Genomic DNA, 17,570 nt, shown 5'->3' on the forward strand with positions numbered 1-17,570 from the left:
ATGAACAGGTACAATATAATGAGCCTCGCGTTTAACCTTAAGGATAAACGTACGCGTTTACTATTGAAATTTATAAAATACACTGTTGCAAGTTATCCTTTAAAATATTATGGCGAAGCTTAATGCTAAATCACTATTTTGATTATTCTTTATAACGAATTGGTACGCATTATGAATTCCAAAAAATGGGCTTTAGATAAATTGAAGGTTTTCCTTTCGTTTTGCTTGAGTAGAATACAATAAAATAATAACTCAATAAAAAATATAAATGTAAGCTACTGAAATTTTTTTTTTTTCAATAGAAATGTATGAACGCGTAAAGAAAACAACTTTTAAGAAATACAGTATTATAGCTTAGATTGTCTGTGACAGTTTCACTTGATTAACTTTTTTGCTTTCTTATAAAATTATTTACAAAATAATTTAAAACATGTTTTGTGCTTGAAGTCGAAAGTTTCTAGACCCCGTTTGTAAAGCGATTTTAATGCCTATTACCTACAATATAAGGTATACCAAGAATATACACATTTTTGGCGATAAATTATTTGTTCTTGCCTCAAACAAAGTTGCTTATTTAAATTTAAATAATAGATTACCTATGTTTAGGACAACCTGATTATTCATGTCTTGTACCTATGAATATTCGAACCATTGTATAATAATAAGTTAATTACGAAACCGTTTGAAATTCGAAACCAAATATGTTGGATAAATATTATTTTCTCGACAGAATCCACCTACTTCTGGCGAATTATGGTGGTTTTGCGTATTAGCAGGATTATAATAAATATGGCTTACGATGCCTTCGCTCGAAGGAGCTCGGGTTTCAATTATAGCTTCCTTACGTGTATCCAATCCGCCAGTATCAAATATTTACTGTCCCAATGGAACCAATAATATGATATAAAAACAGTCGTAAATCGCCAGCGGATGTGAGGGGTTATAATAAGGTTTACGCTGGAAACAAGACACCCTTTACCCGATATTCTCCAATCTCCATACACCATACACCACACCCTTACACCATACCATTACACTTTCCACCATTCTCCCGTCACCTATTTTATGTTTCAATTGAAGCAGGAGCGGTGCTGACTTATTCGTTGAAAACAGAGGTTCCCAAACTTATCAAACTTACCGCCAACAAAACTACTTGTTTTTAAATATAACGACCAACCGGTTGGTTGCGTGGTAGTTTTTGGTTCCTATTCAGGCGTTGCGGGTTCGATGCTCTACTAGATTAGACCTTCATCATTGCACAAGCACACATTTTCCACTTATAACGATGCGTGGATTTTCAATATCGTGAGATTATTTGTAACCCGGAAATGTTGCTATCTAAATTTTAAAAAGTGTTTTTAAGACAATATTATTAAAATAAAATTAAAACTATTTATCGCTCAATATTAACTAATCACGAATTGAACGGTTCAATGTCGAGATTCTTATGGCAGCCAAAAGTAGTTCTTTAATTCCTGTCCTCCATTTTAGTCTTTCACCGACCCCTGGATCTTACCAACGCCCCCAGGGGAATGGAACCACCCCCGTTGGGAATCACTGGTTTAATAGTTAGGCTCCTTACCTACCAATATAATATGGAGAATCTATATTTCCAAAATATCATAAATAGTCCCATGTTATTCACAAAATTACAAACTTTTTTAAATTTCCAATTTCTTTTATAGTTAAATTAATGCAACTACAATATAATTTGATTTAATAATATTTCATTATAAACATAATATAATATATGGAATGTCTATAATAGTATTTACATATTGACAAGTAGGAACGATATATATACCTAGTACCTAGCCTAAATGATTTAAAATATATATTATAGTGTTTCGTGAACACCTCACTAAGAGAAGCTGTGCTAAGGTGTTCTTGTGTTTTTGATACAATATGAATGGCTAAAATGTAAGCGGTTAATTTAACCAAAACCTCCTAGATCACAAAGCCGGGACATTGAATCAAATCAGCCTCCTAACTTATATGAGAAACTCCAACAAAATGTACCTATACCTATTTATTATTTATTTTAATTAACGGCCTTGTGATCTAGGAGGTTTTGATTTAACCCGCTTAAATTTGAGCAAGGAATGTGGCACATAGCGAGGATACGGACCGACTGATGTACCGGGCCATAGTTAGGTAACTACATGTATTTAAATTTTGGCAGCTCGTAGGCGTAGGTTATTGTATTTCAAATTAGATGATACCTATTCGAAAAAAATCGATCAACACAGAAAATGTAATGAAACCAAATAATAATAATTCTAATAGTTCACGATGTCATTGTGTTTTGTAATCTCCTCACGTTGGACATTGTTGTAAATGTGTTCACAACAAAACATGTTTGTTTCGCTATTCACTCCGTCATGTTTTGGAATTATAAATCCGTCTGTAGGCAGCAGGCAAAGGTAGGTACGACGTTTCAAATTAACTACACATCTTATTTCATCAATAGGGAGTGGAAATAATACATTTCTTAAGTATTCAGAATCATGTCCACGACGAAAGGTTGAGACTGTGATACTTTGTGCATGTGGCCAACGGATATCGAGTAACTAAAAGAGGTGCTCTACTCAATTTAACATATATTTTAGTTTTTAAGGAAATAGCAGATTTGTCATATTTACAAGAATTTATTTTTATATATATATTTTAGTAACTATGTGAGTGTCGACGTGATTGTATTATTTATTATTTTTTGTTTGTATTATAATCTATTTAATAGTACAGTTTTGTTCCGAGAATGATGAAATTTTGCACACTTGACCTACAAAAGAAGAATAAGGACACATATGTCAATAAACCACCCCATCCCCTTTTCCCTCCCCTTAAAGCCGAATTTTTAAACTTCTTGATGAAATTTTGCACACTTATTTACCATTTAATAAGAGGAAATTGACTGTGTACATTTGATTTCGAAAAACGAGTACATTCGAGTGATTTGGGTAGGGTTCGGAGTCCGGACAATGTAGCTAGTTTTTTCATAATCAAATTGTACTGTTGTACCTTTGTACTGTTGTACCTTTGTAAATTGTACCTTTACCGGTGCATTCACCCAAATTCGCAATTATTGAAGTCACCACATTACCACCACATTATTGAGCGAATACTTCTTAATACAAATATAGGTATGTTCAATGGTATTAGGAACTAACACTAAAAATTCTGCCTCAACACAGGCTAGCCTAGTGAGGCGGTATTTGAGAAACCTCAACTGTACTTTTATTTTCTTCTTACCTTCACAATATTATGTTTGTATTAATAGTTCTTCATTTTCGTTAATTTAATAACCTTAAATATAAAATGTACACCATAATATGTATGTATAGTTGTAATGTGTAAACTTTCCTAAATAAAGATGATATTATTATTATTATTATACTGTAGGTTGGAATCTGAACATCCTTCTAAAGATTCCAAATAAATAAAAAAACATAATATTGAATCAACCGTGCAGACGGGAGAAGTATGTAACATCTTCCCACAGTCCCCTCTTACCCCGCAAATGCCCAAAGATACTGAATGCGTAGAAAATTTTATCAATTCCGTTTAAATTTGGACTATCGATTAATTTTTTTGAAGTGAAACTTCTTTAGGCGCGTATTCGGGGACGGAGTAAAACCGAGTCAGGATCGACACGAAAATGCGGGTACCCCCACCACCGCTCACCGTTCACTGTCCCTCTCTCACCATATGCGCTTGTTGAGGTGGGGGAGCCGCTCACGAACGTTCTCTCTCTTCTCTTCTTTCCTCTCTCTCAGACACCAGCGAACTGCGCCACGCCAAGCATCAGCTGCTTGGTTAGTATACTGCGTCGTGAGTGTAATACGAGTGAAATACGTAATTGATTGTGGTTCATACGGTTTGGTACAGAATTTCAGTGTTAAAAATGAGTAGTGACGAGATAGAGGTGATGAACACATCAGTGGCACAAGAGGAAATATCCCCTGAGAATCACCAAAGAAGAGGAGAGTCTGATTCACACAGTGATGACATTAACATAAGGTAAATATAACCTATAAGAGTTGATAAATATTTCACAATATAGTAGTATTGTTGGAATAGGATTGTTTAATATATTGGCGAGATTATATTAACAGTGAAATATGATGTAGGAATGTCGTTACAATCAAAGCAATGGCCAACAGGCGGTACAGACAGCGGAAAAAAGAATTAAAGCCTCCCAAACCTCAAGCTAAAACGGCAGCAGAACGTTGTAAAGCATACAGAGACCGTCAAAAACTTCGGCAATCTGCGGTAGCTGAAGCTATAACACCTGCTCCAGTTCCATCAAAAAAACGGAAAATCGTTCCAAATTCTACGTGTACTGCGAATTTATTGAGTCCCAATGATGGTCCAGAATACGTCCTACATGCAGCACAAATACATAACCAACATTCCATGCCAAAACCCGACAATATTCACCAGAATTCAATAAGGCAGCAGCAAAATAAAAATTTGAGAGAGAGAGGAATACTAGAAGTTTCACTTCTGTCTTGCGTAGGCTTGACACACCCACTTTTATATTGTTTCGAGTTGTTCGGTTACCGACGTTAATCGTAATTTGTTGCGGTTTACGAATTCGTAATTTTTCTTATAGCCGGTATTTCAGTCGATTTTCAAGCTCGGCTTAAGAGGTATTTACGTTTGTCAAGTTGCTATTGGACTCCTGACAGCCCATTTATTGAGTATAGTTAAAAAAAACCGTCCGTTTAAGATTAATAATTATAAGTACCATGATGTACCATTAATTTAATATCAACAAGACAGTGTTTTTTTTTTTGTTTCATTCTATGAGCTTCCTGATAAAAACTATTTTTTGTTGTTCACCTGTAGATTTACTACATTAGCAAGAATCTCTAAATGATTTACCAGGAATTAATATTAATTATAAAACAATTCAAAGGATATTAAATCGCTCTTTGAGAATGGTTAAGTGGTTAAAGATGTTGTCCCGGGTAAGACAGAGATTCTGGGCTCGATTCCGAGTCGATACCATTATCTTTATATTTTTCTGCGTCTTGTTCTATTTCATGTTTCGTTCATATATATTAGTATTATATTATTTTTCAGTGATATATTACATTGGAGGTTATAACCAACAAAAAAATAATTAGAAATGATAATGTTTGTGGCCTGATATTGTTTCAACTTCACGTTATGGCAGCCCTGCTATTCTCTCAACTATAAATAATTAGCATATTATGCCGACAAGGAACACGAGACAAATTGCGACATTTTTCTGCCAAAACTACACGACCAACTAACACTCACTAATTGGAAACATAATTTAGGCATTTGAATTAGAAACTTATTGTCTCCATTTATAAAATAAAGCTTAGTTCCCAGTAATGGTGCTGCCACACGCAAAGCTCACATCAACAGATAATATAAAGCACAATAGCGCTCGCCATACAATCCCATACAGACCCGACACACGTAAAAAGATAACGCGCTATAAGTGTGGTTCTGAACTTCGCTAACCGAATTTATTTTACGTAACCGCTCCCGACGCGATATTTGAAAAGTTATGCGTCCCCCTCTCCGCCGTAAAAAGGAGAGGGGGTCATTTTAATTGCGGAGCTACCGACTAAGTTCCGTGTTCCCTTTGACAGCCATGACATAAGCAGCCTAATAATGCATTTCTTATTTATTATTTTAGCTCATATCGTCATGTGTGCTAGTAAATTTAGAAACATAAAAAAAACTTTATTTGGCAAACATACTTAACATATATTTAAAATATAAATATAATCAATATTTGAATTTGAAGTAAACAAATTTTTGCCCTTTCAAAATTAATCATATTTTTAACTCAGTATGTTTATATGGTAATATCATTCGGTTTTTTGATAAAGTTGGACGGCCTGATACCTACATAGAGAAGCTTCTAGTTTGTTCGTTTGTTGATTGTTTTCAATTGTTTTCCTGGGTAATCTGGTTTGCTCTCGTCAGCTCTCGTGCTCTCTTCTCGTTCCCTGCCCTGGTGTTGGTCCTTGCCGCCTTTGCCTTTGACATTTTTGGAAATCGACTTGAGCTTATTTTACAATAATTTATTATATGTCGCTTTCGTCGATCGGCGTGCGAACTGCGAATTTCCTGATTCGACGGAGAGGTTATGTGAAAATGCGCTATTTACGCGCAGATTGTTTAAAATCTAAAAAGTTTATAAATAGCATTTATAATTATATAGTTGGCGGCATCATCATCTGAGGATGAGCTGTCCAACAGATCCAGCAATAGGCGACAAGTATCATCCATTTCGAAAACGTGCTCAAGCTGTCAGTAAGTAAAGTTGTCACTTTGACAGATGAAATTATGTTCCTCGGCCGCTCTCGAATTCAACTGACCCCCTCTCCTACCATAGGAAGAAATATTTGATAGCGTCGTGTGTCGGTAGAAAAGATGATGCGCTGTACATTAACTTTTGATGTGAGCTTTGCGTCTGGCAGCACCATTACTGTTTATCAGCATTTTTCTATCAGCCGAATTTTATAATCATTTTTAGTAAAGTAAAATAACTAAACATATATATTATAACGTTTGCTTTACACTATTGTTTGATTTATTTTTAAATATACCTGAGCGCCGACTCGTGATGTTTATATTTCTTGCAGCATGAATCAATCATAGAAAATATTAACAGAAGTTGGACTGAAATGTAAATGGCAATCAACATCCTCATTCAAATCCCTGACAAAATATTAAAATGGACGCCCCAAACAAGATTACACCGGTCCAGAGCACAGCATCAATAGAAGATCCTTTTCAAATAGGTCGACTTCTGTCTTTTCACCATTGACTTGTCATCTTGCCCGGAGAGAAAAAAACACGTCTCTTTTCAGTAAAACTAAAATGAATCACTTCATTTTAATGATCAGGGCATCCATACCGATAACATGAATGTATACACTATTGTACTTGTAATTTACTTTCAAAATCGGATTATTGATTGTATTTTGTGGGAGACTGCGTGTAGAGAGGATAACTTAACACTATTTTATTCCTGGAATTGCCATCCGCGTCAATAATGTACTTTCTTTATTTATGAAATCAACAACAAATGAATATCTTCGAATGTATATACTCGCATGAATATAATATTGACAAGTTAATCGGATTTTGTCTTTTCAATGCAAAAATGATTTGAGAATTATCATACATTCTTTCTTTATTACTACCGTATGTTCTCAATATATGCAAGTGATCTGGTAAGCTGGCATACAAAACACCTTAGGTATGGGTGTAAGTCCAACAATCAACGGAAATTAAATCACTATAAAACATGAGTGAGGTATTATTTTCTTTTGACAGTGAAATTAAATTATCTGTAACTTTTGGGTCCTGTAAGTATGTTAGTATATTTCCACGAAAATCTGGCATTGTGTCTAATTCTTTCTTTGTGTGAAAAATATATTTAAATCAGTATTCACCGCCTTTGAAATTATCTAAATTATTAAGGTTGGAAATTTCTAATAATAATAATGGAAAATAATAACAGAACAAAACATTATTTTTTTAAGATATAAATGTATACATCTTTAGAATGTGTTATTTATTTTGTGAGGGGAAACCTGCTAAAAACAAGTGGTTAACAGTGACGACAATTTGTATAATTTTACCTACGTACGATTAAATGTGATATACAAGAAGTTTGTACGATTGAATGTGATATACAAGAAGTTTATACGATTAAATGTGATATACAAGTAGTTTGTACGATTGAATGTGATATACAAGAAGTTTATATGATTAAATGTGATGTACAAGAAGTTTGTACGATTAAATGTGATATACAAGTAGTTTGTACGATCAAATGTGATATACGAGTATAAATAGTTAGATTAAACTAATAAAATAAGTTTTAGATGTATTGTAAATGTCATAGAAATAAGTTGTTAAAAGTTTTACACAAGATATAAAATGTATTTTTATAACTATATAAAAACATACAAAAGAATGTGACATACAAGAAGTTTAATACTATATTTGTGTTGTGAAATATCTCAAAAAGGGTTCGTAAATAATAATAATAATAATATCTTTATTAGCAAAATGTCACCACTGGCAAAAGCTAGGTATACCTAATGGGTATACGTGGAAAATAGCCATATATACAGAATGTCCGTGGGTAAAGTACACTAATTTCTACATATGTTTGAATTTTTTTTTCATTAAATTTTTTTTTTTACTTGAAACTTCTTTTAGATTTTTGAAAAAAAAAATATTCATCTTTTTTACTTTTATTATCACCTCCTGAAAATAGAGCACTTTACTCCAAAGCTTTCTTGCATAATGGTGCATTTTTATAGCGTCATAGAAAAAATAGGAAAAAAACTGCGATAAATTATTACTACCTACTTACGGTCAACTTGTGTGTCAAAACAGTTCAAATAAAAATATTTAATAACTTGGCTACTAATATGAACCGTATATTTTATTTACCTTTTTTATTTCATATAGGGTATTCAATTTATACATTTCCGATTTTATGGCGATATAGAGATTAAAACATAATTATTTTTGTCTTTTCCATTACTAGAGGGTACACTATACAGTATTTCTTTCTTAACTCTACAGGTCAAGCGTTGAGCTTCCCTGTTACTAGTTGCCTCATTCCTCTCACCCCGAATATTATTCAAATCTTCGCTAAAATGCTCTTAAATATCCAATACAAACCCGAGTTTCATCATTATTATGAAATTCAAATGAGATGACGATATACGATGTCAGGCTAGTATAAGGGAGACAGACCACGTGCAAAATGGGCTAGAGCCAAATGGTATTAGTATTAAGTCAGTGGAGACATTGGTTTCTATTTAAATCTGTGTGGAATCATTTTTGTTGTGTATTATCTATTCGGTGGCTGTAGGTATGTTGAGAATCTGAAAGATGTGGGGATGAAAAGAGATGGAAAAGACGAAGGTTGAAAAGTAACTGGCTTTTCAGATCTGGTCACTTAACACGGCTACTGCCATTTAAATCGACATTTCGATTCTGAATTATGTTCTTTCATCAGGGTGATACTGAGAGTATATATTTAACATTCTGAAAACTGATTGATTTGCCTCAGTATTTTTAATATCTAACTAGTTTCTACCATAACTTCCAGTAACCCAACTTGCCGAGGTGAAAACAGATTTTTTTTTCAAATATTATATTTATTTATTTTTAAAAAGCAGGGTGTTTGTGGAGGGCTACGTTGATTTGATTATTAAACAAATATATAGTTTTAATCCTAGATTGCACACTTGACTTTCAAAACAAGAAGAATGTCACTGTCTAAATGAGATTTGGAAAAACCACCCCTATCGCCTTTTCCTACCCCTTAAAGCAGGATGTTGTTAATTCTTGATGAAATCTTGCACGTTTAAAGAGTAAAATTAGTATCTACACCTGATTTGATAAAGTCTGCGGAAAGCCCGGGCAACGCTGGGGACTTCTGATATTATGGAGTAAAACTAATCTTTTTATAAAATATATTGCTCGTAAGTAAGTAGGAACATTATTGCTTGTCCGGATTTAAAAAGATTATTTTTTTACATTTGATAATTTTCACCACACACTTGAATATAAGGGTGCGTATAAATACGCAAGCCGAACTGCCGAGCTGAATAACAATATTATGGGAAAGGAACGAAGCAACCGCAAGTGTTCGTTCGTGGCTCGGCCTACGTGTTTTATCACATGTCTATACGCATCATTATATCACTCACGGACGCACAAGAAAATTGTTTATTGGGAGGTAGTTAAGTAGGTAAATGACGAATCTATCTAGAAAGTTCCTAATAAGGTACCGCCCACCTTACGAATTCCTCAATTACTATTATTAGAAGTCAAAAATATTTTAAAGATTGAACATCTCGATTAATAATGTCGCGCGATGCCGATTAGTATCAAAATCAGTATCAGAGTCAGAGGCGAACAACAACCAGCGCCGCATCTCACAAAGGTATAAATCTCTTTATCAAGCCTAATAGCGTGTGAAACTGATAAACATGATTATATTAGCAGGTAGATTATACCTGGACACTTTAGCACTCAATATCACTAAAGGTGTACCGCTGAAAGCTAGTTTGTAACATCTCCCTCATTCTCACGAACGAAGCGCGTATCAGACAGAGAGGTGACAGCGGCAGGAGCGTATTATAACGTTGGTACATCAACTGTGTCGGCTTGCTTCAAAGGCCCGACCCGGAGTCTCCCAACAAATGAAGTCATTTATCTGAAACCATTGGCCGGCGTTAGTGACATGTCGCATTCGCCACACGGATTATTCAGTGTGTATACACGGCGAGGTACTAGGTAGGTAGGTACCCCGTCGCTATTGTGAGCTCAGCGTGACTGTGTGCTGGGCTGTTACCTCACACATATTATCATGAGAGATTGCTTATTGTGGAGGCATAAGAGGATCTTCGGATTTGACCTCATGGAGCAGAAAAACTACACTGATCATAGTGATCATCTTAATTCACTCCACAGCGATATTCACAGTGGAGCTGGAAAACCAAGATTAAATCTTCTAAACTTAGAGGTCATGCAAAAATAAGACGTAAACCTGGGGCACAACGCGTATAGAAAATTATGGAGTTTATAAACTCGGCTCCTGCAAGAATCTCAGAACAGTATCAGTATTAGGTACTTGAATTTGTTCCTGAAGTCCTAAGAAGACTCAAAAACTAGGAAGAACATACCTAATTACAAAGGCAATTGAAATCCACTAAAACTATTAATAGAGGCGACGGATCTAAGCTAGTCCTTGGTATCAGATATTTTCGGCTACACCAAAACGAAACGCCGAAAACCACATTAATTTAACTAATTATTTTACCGGCCCTAAGAGGATTAACGCACGCAATATGGTAACACCTCTACATACATCACCACAATCTACACATCTGATCCTGATGATGAACACTGTTACTGTAGAAGCAGGAATCGCAAAAAGGCATAGTAACCCAAAAACTAATCACCATAATAGTATTCTAAAAACAGGTAAATGTTGAGAAGTTAAATATCTTGTCATTTATTTAATTCAATACTATATTTTTAATCTAAAAAATAATTAAATATCAATTGAAGTTCAAGAATTGATTGAACACCAATAGTACAACACATGAGACGGGGAAAAGAAATGAAATAAGACTATACCTCAGAAAAAAAAATCCAAAAAGACCTTGATGTACTAAGATATTTGACGAATTACCAAAGGAAATAAAATTAGTAGAAAATATTTTTTTTAAATTCAATCATTGCGTAAACATGTGATTGATTCATAATAAAAAAAATGTTTTTAAGAATAAATTATCCATAAGGATTGAATTAGGACATAACCACTGTAGTGATCCTTTGGCATATTTTGCCATTTTGCAAAAACGTTTTGAGTGATCGTTTGATAATGTGCGATATTTATAGAACGGGATAAACGGCGAAATCTTGGTGGATTCATTGGCTTTAAGCCGTAGTAAGCAGAATGGTATTAATTAAATAATATGGTAAATGTATTTGTATGACGCCAATCACTCCAGTTACTAAGTAACTATTTAATAACCACAAATAATATAATATTGCTTGTTTAGTAGGTTTCATAAAACAGTGAAGAAATTAAGTTTCGCGCGGTACAAAAGTTCCGGTAAAATGATATTATTATTTTCATCGGTAGATTTTTTTTTTAATATTGGGTTATTGTTATTATTATATAAATAGGTAAATTATTGCAAATTTAGGTAATATTCATTTTTAGATTGGCGTATTTTTACTGTGTATTCTCTACACACACGACTAAACACAACATATCGCAGTCACCGTAGTCAAAAAGCCACAATATATTATGGAATAATAATATAAAAAGCATAACAGAGTCGATGTCGCCGCTTTGTATGGCCCAGGTTTACCATACAAATAATGCACCAATACACACATTATCCGACTTCACTACACTCTACACCGCCAGCACTAGCACCAGCACTAGCACCAGTGCCAGCACCGTGGCCGTGGTGAAAGAGACCATTTTCCACGGACGCTGATCATCTCTCTATTGAATTATTTGAGTCGGTTTGACAACAAAAACAGCCAGAACAGCCTACAAATACAGAGTATAGAGGTACGGAGCGTACCCATAACTTTAGAAAACACTTGTGAAGTTGCCGATTGCCGATTGGCGCAGCCACATGCCACATTATGGTCTCGCCAATAATAATACCACATTTCAAAACTCTAAATCAGAGATTCTCAAACTACTGGACACTCATTTATCTAGGAACAACTTTTCTTTTTTGAAGGTTATAACCCATAAATGCAATATATCATTGAAGAATAAGATAATACTAACAAATCTAAACGAATCATGAAACAGAACGAGATACAAAAAATAAAAAGGAATCATCTTGGAACCGAACCCAGGATCTGGGACCAGGGTCTTACCGGATAACCGTCATTGATCAATAGGTATCGCATATAAATAAAAATCGAACATGTTTATCTGAGACACTATCTAACAATTTCATTAGATCTTTGTGATCATTTTTTTTTATTTTATTTTTTTATATTAACTCCACAAAGGAGGCCCTGAAGAAAATAATTTCCCTCAGGGCCTATGTCATCTTTGGGGATGCTGTGTGGAGGGTCTTTTTGTGGAGAGGAAGGAGTGAACATGGGTCTTGAAGAGTCCCATGTTGTAGGAGGGAGGAAACACAGAGGCCGGCAGTTCGTTCCACAGCCGAGCTGTTGAACTTAAGAACGAATCGTAGAAGCGACCCGTTCTCATGTGACAAATGTCAACCGTGTACAAATGTTGGGTGCGCTTTTGGCGTGTATCCCGACTACGCACCGGTGCCGAAGGGATCAATGACGCTAGTTCCTCAGAGCATCTTCCATTGTAATACCGATAGAACAAGGACAGCATACCTACCCGACGAGAAAAAGATAGTTAAAAAGATAGTTGCCTAAATATGGGAAACATTATTTTCAAGATTCTGAATTTGAAATATGAGATCGAAAAATATGACTACAATGATAACTAGGTCCCAATGATCGAGTGATTAATACGCTGTTCCGGTAAGACAAGAGATCCTGGGTTCAATTCCTAGTTGTCACCGTTATCTTTTTTTATTTTTTATGATAATATCTAAACATTTGTTATGCCGAAAAGTTAATTATATGAAATTCCCTAGGTACAAAAAATCGCATAGTAAGCTCCGAAAATTAGGAAAAACACGTTTTGTTCCGTTATTTAATATGTTATAGGCATGAAAAAATTCACAGTGTATCTTTAAATGCGACTAATGCATGCAATGCGAGTCGTTTTTTATTAAATATTTTCACCATTTTCGCGATTCACTACGTCGGGTAATATTTTGAATCGAGCCGCTATCAATAACACACCTTACGTAGATGGCTATAAGGCTTAAATTCCCGCTTAACACCATCCAGCTGTTTTGATTTATGCAAGAAAAAAACATGGCCAAAAAGTGCCTTTTATTTTATTTTGTGGATGTTCAGGCACAAATATTTAAATATTTTACGATCATTTTATAAATATCTTAATTTGCCACATTATACAATAAAACCATAACCGAAAATGGGTTCGTAAGTAGGAGATTTTGAACTTTAAAGCAGTTTTCATAGGCCTATACATTATTTTTTTTTGGGCTTATAAAAAGATTTATCTAAAAAATACTCGATTATTTCAAAGGCCAGGATGTATTCTACTAGTAGTATTTAATTAAAGCATCTGAAACATTTCTAGGCGACCAAATTTTTAAACCAAAAACACATATTACTACGCAGTGCATGGCCTTAATTACTATCATTTTTTTAATATTAGCGCGCTCCCTCTAACATTCGTATTCACATATCTCCCTTTCAAACCAGCTTACTACGGGGCCTTGAGTAGTTGAGTCGCTCTGTTGATTGGCGCGTTCTGATTGGCAGCATTTTATACGCTTTCTGAGTATAAAAGAGTACGTGGGATCTCCCACGAGAATACTAACCATAGAGGCACATAAACCTCTTTCAGTATAAGTGAATTAAGTATAGTATACCCACTTACCTTCAGCCTCACAACATCCCCCAATCGGGGATGCCATAGTCTCACTGGCTCCAGACGGGAGCAGTTGGGACTCTTGTGAGGTATTCATATAAAAAAAAAAAAAGTTTCAGAGATCAGTTCAAAAACATGTTTACTTAAATGTATTTTTCAGCGTGCTTCTAAGGTGTTGAAATCGAGCATTCCTGTTAAAAACAAGGATGGATGCAGGAATAATTAGTAGGTATATTTTTTCATATATAGATAACGCATCAACCTCTTTTGAACTTTTTCTATTTCTAGAATATGGTTTTGTTCAGAAGGGACACAAATAATAGGCCAATATTCCAGAATACTGCGGATAAAACATCGGCAAACACTATTGTTCCATCAATATTCATATCTTTACACATCTTTTCATTTAAACAGTGTGATGCGTGTAGACTGGAATAATGACCAAGTATTGTAAAGTCATTGGGAATTACTCGCTTCATAATAAATAACCATACTTCTTGTGCAATGTCGCCTAGAAGGCACTGAACAGTGAACAGTCAGGAAATATCTTAATACTAATTTGTAGAACTCGATTTTAATTTTAAATTTTCTCTTTTTTATTCAAATTCAATTACTGTTCAATTTACAAAAAAACAAAAACAGTTTGTAAGCCTGCTGTGTAATTATTTTTCTGCGCAACAGCTATTTCGCCTTCTGAAGGTATTATCAAACTGTGGTGAAGCCACATACGGACGATATATTCCATATAGGTTCCTACTTATTATGAAGAACAAATTGATTTCATTTTTATTACCTATGCCATTATATGTGAGTAAAATATTAAAAATTAACCTTCAATAATTGCACAGCAGAACAATTATTTAGATTGAATAGTAATATTATTGAATATTTGAAAGAAAATCTTAAAATTATTTAGGAGCATCGCATAGGAGCTATTGCATACATTCTTTCTCCATATCCGCCTTTCTATATCCGTTTTTTATCCGCCTTCGTGTGCCTATATTCCGAAAGTACCTACCTATATCTTGGTTGGGTAGCTTTATGTATGGCTGGGAGCAGTCGGGACTCTTCTGCGGTATTCACATAAAAAGGTTTCTGGTCGACTGGTATGAAAAGCAGATTTATAATTTATGTTGAGAACAGAAATGAGAAGGACGGGCACTATGTGAAAATTTCTATAAATTATTTCGGACGTGTGCTCCGAGGACTCACTTATATATTTTGATATTTTATAAATTATATATTTTAAAATAGGGGATGGTAAAAATCTAAGCAGTGACATCTAACGGCTTTCTCTATAACTAAATTACAAAAAGGAAGAAATCTATGATACATGAGTTATATCACGCCATAATAAAAGATGGCAGTAGTTTTATTAAAAACATTGTCTCTTTTTACAGTTGTTGCAGGTGGTTGTAACACAGAACACAAATTACGAAGAAAACGGTTACTATTTTATAAACTTTTAATCATTTATAAATACATTTTATTATAATCATATTATTATAGGCATAGTTAACACACCCACATTCATATCTTTGCATGCAGATTTTTTTTTTTTTTTTTTACTTTTGACAGAACTAGGATCGCCATATTCGGCCAGGGTCTCGTCGGGACGTTTCAGGATGGAGCAAATAAAAATTTTGTAATACTTAAACAATTTCTTTATTTTATAATAAGTAAGTAAATATGTTTGTTTTATAGGTTACTTTGATTGGTACTAGCAGAAGTACTTGGCTGGCCATACTTTTCAGAAGATTTCGCTTTTCTCAACAATTCTGGGTACCTTTTAACATAATTGTAGAACTCTGTACAAGTCATGTTATAATTGACTTGACACTGTAAAATCGACTCCACAGTCTCTGGGAGCAGGCGATTTCGTTCATGAGTCCACTGGACCGACATTAATGAAAAAACTCTTTCTACTGTGGCGTTGCGAGCAGGAATAGAAAATAAATACTCGCATAATTTCAAAAGAAGGCATTTTCTTTCCGGATTTTCAGTTTCTTTGAAAAAGTAAAGCCACTTCTCTGCAACCGAATCGATCGAATTCCATTCTTCCGAACCAAGCTTAGCCTCTAGAAAGCTCTTAAGATAATAATGTTGCTCAAAGAGATTATCGCTGAAAGTCTTCACACCATTACTATTCAGGTATAAAATAGTGTTTTCGATTTTTCCCCATTCTGGGATTTCAGATAGTGTCATCCAATCGAACACTTCATATTTATCAAACGAAACAGACCACTTTTTCAGATACTCTCAGAAGCTGTATTATAAAATGCTACAGCTTCCTCTTCAAATCTTGAAATCAAAACTGTTGTTTCAGGAGTTGGATTCTCATTTTTAAGTTTGTTCATTTGGATTTTAGTTTGCATGCCAATAAATTTGGCAGATGCGTTTCGTTTAATATTTTTCTGATTTCAACTATAGACACCTTGTTCTTTTCAACGCTTTTTATATTATTTTGACACAAACTCAAGTTGGAATGCAGAAAGAGGAAATAAATTTCACTGATCGGACTTTTAAAGAAATCTGAAATAATTTTAGGTGGATTTTATTCCGAATCAAAAAAACTTTTGAGTGGTGTCCATAGTTGTCGAAGCGGCGCTCTCATCTCTCTCTTTCACCCCTAACTGCCATCCACCGGCCGCCTGCGCCCGTCCAACGGCACTTCACGGCACGTACGGGCTATGGGACGCACTCTCAATCGGGACATTTGCATTGCGTAATTTCAATCGGGACATTTAAGGCTTTTGTCGGGACGTCGGGACAGATACCTCAATAAAGGTGACAGTCCTGATATATCGGGACGGATGGCAACCCTAGACAGAACCCAACTATATAATTCATATACCATATCTTCCTATAATGAATCCAACTTCTTCCATCTGCTTGCCAACTGTACACGCTACTTAAGCCCCTCTTTCTTCATCCTTGTCCATCCGCTAGCGTCTAAAGAATAACAGGTCTCTTTCTTAACGATACACATAATTATTATCAGCCTTTCATTCTCACTTATACTACAATGATTTCATTTCCATTGCTACCGAATAGATAATAACATATTGGTACTCCATGTAAATTCGAATGGAAACCAATGTCGCTGCTGACTTAATACGTTTTAGTTCTAACCCATTTAGCATGCGCTCTCTTAGGACGGGTTGTTTTGGAGAATTTGAACAATTCATCAAATTTCAACGTTCATTTTCAAGTTGTGTGAAAGATTTTTTCAAGTTCTGTTTTTATTCAGTTCTGTCAAGCAACTGGCTTATAATGATATAATAACAGAACTTGAATAGGACTTTCACAGAACCCGAAAACGAACGTTGAAATTTGATGAATTGTTCAAATTCTCCAAAACAACCCGTCCTTAGACTTGCCTGACATTGTTTATCACCATCCCATTTGAATTTCATGATTTCAGACAGTTCTGTATTTTAAAATTTAAGGCCCGATTGGCCAGACTTTTGGATCGTGAAACACGCCCATCGGTTTTATTATTTATTCTGTGTCT

Source organism: Hesperophylax consimilis, chromosome 9 (assembly GCF_061612785.1).
Source record: "Hesperophylax consimilis isolate HC1 chromosome 9, BYU_Hcon_1.0, whole genome shotgun sequence".
NCBI classification, from domain to species: Eukaryota; Metazoa; Arthropoda; class Insecta; order Trichoptera; family Limnephilidae; genus Hesperophylax; species Hesperophylax consimilis.